Raw genomic sequence first — 5,420 nt, 5'->3', positions numbered from 1 at the left:
GACGAGGCTGAAAAAGAATATGTCTTCTTACTTTTGTGCTGGAGAGAAACACTTGATCCCAAGTAAGATGATACAGGGAGAACAATAGTAGATAAAGTATGGCAAAGGAGGAAGCAGGCACGAGGCGGTGGAATCGGTGAGAGGCTGTGATAAGAAGACTATCGTCGAATAAAAGGCAAAGTGGAAAGCAAAAGTGCCATATGCCTGTCCCTCTCTCAGTGTGTTGTCAGTCTTTAGTTGGCAACAAAGGGGCTAATTGAAATGAAACCATCTCCAGTCTGTTTGCTGGCACATCGAATATGCTGTAAGATCTGCTGGCTCTTGCTCCTCCTGAATTAATGAAGAAGTGTGGCTTCTAAAGGAAAAAACAGAACTGTGGAGGGATCTTCAAAATAAACCGCTTTTTTTCGGGGATGGATTTTGATTTTATAAGTGCTCTCTTCTGGCTTCCACAGATTTTGTTTAGAGCACTGTAATAGCAGGCCTGTACAAGAGATGTAAGAATTTAAACTGCAGTAGTTAACTGGGGTAGCTCCATTCCAAGTTAAGTGTCTGAGCACGGATCTTCAGATATTTGGAATGTCTCTAGCACAACAAACTCCATCTTTTACTGCAGGAAAGCAGGTTTGCAGCTGTTTCACCTTCTTTTTGCTTTCTTTTACATATGAAAACAATTCAAGAAAACAAACAAATACTGTTTCAAGGTTGCAAAATCAAAAAGTATGACTTTTTAACCATTTTATTTGGCAGTGACATTGTCTTTACATAAACATGAAAAGCAAATGCTGCTGTGTATTAAGGTAGACTTAAAAAGATTCAGAATTTAAATAAAAAATGACCCGGTTAAAGTTGACAAACTGACATAATTGAAATAGGTGAAATGCTGTGTGTTACTATTCATCAAGCTATATTTTAAATTTATCCAAAAATTATTCAGAAATCAGATTAAAAAAAAGTAATAAAAAACCCCCAAAATAACCAGAACTCTTTTACATGGAGAAGAATTAAGAAACAGTTAATTAAATGAGAATTGTTTTTGGCATGGTATGAATTGCAGCTAAATAATGTTACTTTCTTGATAGACATCCACCTGTGAAGATCATCACATCCCCCAAATGTCTTCCTTCTGGCATAGATTTTCTATATTTAATTATAGTTATTATTGAGACCAATTGAAATCATCAAAATTCCAGATTGAGGGATTCCTTAAGGGAGGGCTGGAAAAGAAGTAAAGTGACTCACCCTTGGTAAAAGGGGCAGATGAATATCTCCCATGAAAGGGAAACACTTCTAGTTGGACATTCTCTTTGTTACACAGGGGACATAACTTCAAATTGCTAGGACTCTGAACAGCCATGAAGCAAGGGGATGCACAAGTCCCTGAGGCTGACAGTGTTTTCAATAGGTACTCTCGAGGATGGGCCACTGTGCTCTTCACGGTGTATGGGCAAAAAGAAGCAGCCTAGTTGCTGCTGGGCCAGAAAAGGTGTGGGATCTGACTTTTTCCCTAGATTGTTTCTGGTTTCCAGATAAGTAATTGCTAAGCCTCTCTTTATTCCTCTCCATGTCATCTGAAGAGCAGCAACAGCTTCTCAGGACTCCCTGAGAAGGGTGATGCCTAAAACCCATGCCTGAGATTTGGGTTCTCAAGCTCTCTGACTGCTGGAATGCTTTATAAAAGATAGCTGCTCTTGCTGTAGCCAGGACACAGTGTGATTGAATTACCATGACTATGATGCACCTAATTTTCTGTACCTTACATTGCTTTGGCTAGGGATGTGTGGAATAGAAAACTAACAAAGTTAACCACAAGCACCAGGAAAATTCTTGTTGGTATGTCACACAGCCAAAGCAACACAGTTTAATCTTTTCCTTCTCAGTCCTTGTGGGTGTGGGCTCCTCCACTATACCTATATATGTGGAAGTTTAGGTGTCTCAGAGATTTGGTGACCTACTGCAACATAAATGAGGAGCTTTTATATTGTGTATAGGAGCTGTTCCCTTAGCTTTGACACAAACAACTGTCTCTCATCTTAATAGACCTGGAGCTGTCAGGAAGGGTTCTAGATCTTTCAGGATTATTTCATTCCTTTACAATCTCTGTCAGAAGCATGGTTGTGTTCTCAATTGATGTATTATGCAAGGTTAATTCCAAGGCACATTCTCTGGATGCCCGAATTACTGCCATTGCTCAAAATACATTGCATAAGAAATCTGAATTCACACTGATTTGATTAATTGCAGACAACTGGTGTAAGTTTTATTAAGAATTAATCAATTCCTTACATATAAGTGGGATTTTATTTTTTTTTTTTACTGCTTGCAGTCTGTAAAGAGACATGTATTTACAAGTTCTTGCATGAAAGTCTTTGGAAATAATTTATTATGATCTTGTCTTGAAGGACCTGAAAATACAGTCAGAAATTACCAGCATAAATTTTTCTTCACAAAATTTTAAAGTATATTTATTTTTCAAAATGTAGATATTGTAAATATTGGGCTATTTCACTTAAATCCCAACAAAATCTTATTATCACACATGAATATGTATGCTTGTCTTTCCTCCATTAATTTTTCATTCATTGTCCAGAGTCACTCAAATATGACAGAGGAGTAGGTTTGTTGGAGAGAAGAACTCTTACAAGCTTTGTCAAAATAGACATTGGTAGACATTTGTTACTGTCCCCACTGGAAAAAAAGCTCACGTGGAGAGAATCCACACAGAAGGGAACCCAGTAAAAGCTCCCACTGTGGGAAAACTTCAATCACATTTTCTATCAGACTGCACCTTCTTAAATGCCAACTTCATCAATCTTTGGTATGAATCCATAAAAATGAGTGTCCGTGCTTTTTATGCACAGAGAACTACTTCCACACTTTTTTTTTTTTTTTTTTCTCCAAGCTGTTAATAAATTTTGCCTGGTTCTTTTAGCTTTTTTATTGCATATAAAAAAGAAGGGTCAGAGAAGATAGGAGTCATGGGGAAAAACAAATTATGAAACAAAGGAGCATGTCCGCCAAGTATAATTTGGAAACTGAAGTGCAAAAATTTATTTGGTAAAGGTAGATGTTTTCAACAATTTTAGCAGTTTGTGATTTTTAATTTATCATCCAAAAAATATCCAGCCAACTTCAGAAATATTTTTTTTCACTTGTTTCAAAAATGTCCTTGTAACACTACCTTTCCATAGCATGTAATTTTCCTCTCTGTAAGCAGCCCGTTCCATGCTACTGAAACACTTTCTTACAGCTAAAGACTCTTTTTTCCAGAGTTATTGCCATTATGTTAAAACTGCCTCATTGCTCTCTATGGAAAGTTGTGATGATTTAAATCACTTCACTTAGTCACTTCATTGATAAAGACATGTAGTTATGTAATATATGTGTGTCAACATTTGCTATAGTATTTTTTTAATTAAAGACACAATATAATATATAATGTACTCAAGCAGATTTTTTTCGATATAGTCTAAACTAAGAGAGAGTGTAAACAGCAAGATCAGGTTGGCTGGACTCAGAACCCTCCCAACAAATCAATTAATGCTCCTATACTCCCCTTAACGCTTTTAAATTAGATTAACAGAATGCTGACCCTCCTTTAATAAAGACTAGTTTCGCTCTGTGGTATGCATTTAGATACTAATATCAAAGAAACAAGCCTGACAAAGGGAGGATAAAACTTACCAGTAGGCCTTGGTTCCCTGCTATTAGGATAATTGCTCAGGCTGTAGAGATGTTAAATTATGTTAAATATGCAGATTTTTTTTAAGCTGAATGTGTATGGAAAGAACTCACTGGCAGAAACTTTTGTGTATTCTCTGGCTGTTCCATTTTAAAGAACTCAAAGTTGGAACTAAATGACAAACCGTATGTTTTCAATATGAATTAGTAGGAAAAAAAAACCTATATCCAGCCAGTTCTCTATTGTAACTACGTCTAAACTGTCATATTTCAAATGCCACCAAAAAACCTCAGAAGTAGGAATAACAGAAAGAAGACCCAAAAAACAGCTGAAAATAAACAGCTGCATCATATATGTATGTGACTACAACATTTATAGTACATATGACAAAAAGTATAATGGAATTCATTAATGAAAACAGTGTGTTAAGATTTGGAAAAAGACAAAAGAGAAGTGCCAAGTACAGGAACTCAAGAACTGCAGTGTTACTAACACTATTTTATCATCTCCACAACTGTGCAAATTAAACAGTAATTTCTTTACTTACTCTGTGATTGCATATTGCAAAAACTTATCCCTGGAAAAATTCTATGAGTACAAACTGGGAAACTTCGTTCACTGCACTGAATTTGTGGTCATGTCATACTGGGAGTTTCTGCCACTATCCTTCTATGGAGTTGTTTATTGACTCATTTATGATGGTCAGAAGGTTGTGGTGAAAAAAAATCCATCTTCTCCTCACCTAACTGCAGAGGGGAATAGGAAGAATGTAAAAATTCTGAGCACAACCTTCTTGTATTTTCAAAAATCTGGTAAAAGAGCTGAAGGATGCTTTTCATTGGTAATTTGGAGTGAATTTGGGTGATTATCATCTGTGCAGTCCAGACTTATGTACAAAGAAAGTTTAGTTTTCTTCTCAGTGTTCTTTTTTTGGTTTGAGATCTTGTTTATATGGTCAAAAGAGCTTTTCAAGTGAAAAATCAAGAGGAGGAAAAAATGCATTGGTGAAAATGTAGTTATGCATATTCAGCTTAAATTAGGTTGGTGGATTTTTTACATCATTGAAAAGACAGATCGAAATGGTGGCTTTGAACAGATGTTTCTAGCCACTTTCAAACACCTTTAAAAATAACTGGCCGGTAGGCAGCCTCAAGCTATTTGTCATACTAAAGAGGCTGATGAAAGGGACCACGAAGCAGTAGAACTCCTCAGAATTCTTCTAATAGCTTTCAGAGAGTTCCTGCTATTAACACTAGTACTGGCTGCCTGCTGAGATAGATATAGGACCATTAACCCCATATACTCTTAGCCTGGATTCATCTGCCAAACTCTGAATGTTTAGTGAGGGAGCCTCAGTTAGGAATCTCATCAACCGTGTTTCCCGTACAGTCAATTCACCGACATGCTTACCCTTTGGAAAATTAATCATATCTTACGTGGGCTCAAACACTGCTGTAAGACTTGGCCCCTTCTCCCTGAGCCAGGGGAGCCAAGGACCCCCCGGGCTGTGTTCATTGCTGATGCCTAAAGACAGGACTCCGCTTCCTCCTGCCACCTCAGCAATTCAACAGGCTGCAGCCTCTCTGGTGCAGTGTCCTGCCCTCCTTTCTTTTTCTTTGCCTACTTCAACCTGCGTTTTCCTCCTCCCTGAAACTTCATATGTTTCTCCCATCCTGGAAACTTTTCTTCATCTGTTCTTCACAAGGCTCCCCTCTATTGCTGTTTTAATACTGCTTTA

Source organism: Columba livia, chromosome 2 (genome assembly GCF_036013475.1).
Source record: "Columba livia isolate bColLiv1 breed racing homer chromosome 2, bColLiv1.pat.W.v2, whole genome shotgun sequence".
Taxonomy (NCBI): domain Eukaryota; kingdom Metazoa; phylum Chordata; class Aves; order Columbiformes; family Columbidae; genus Columba; species Columba livia.
The sequence above is the reverse complement of the archived record's forward strand: the minus strand, read 5'-3'. Positions refer to the sequence as shown.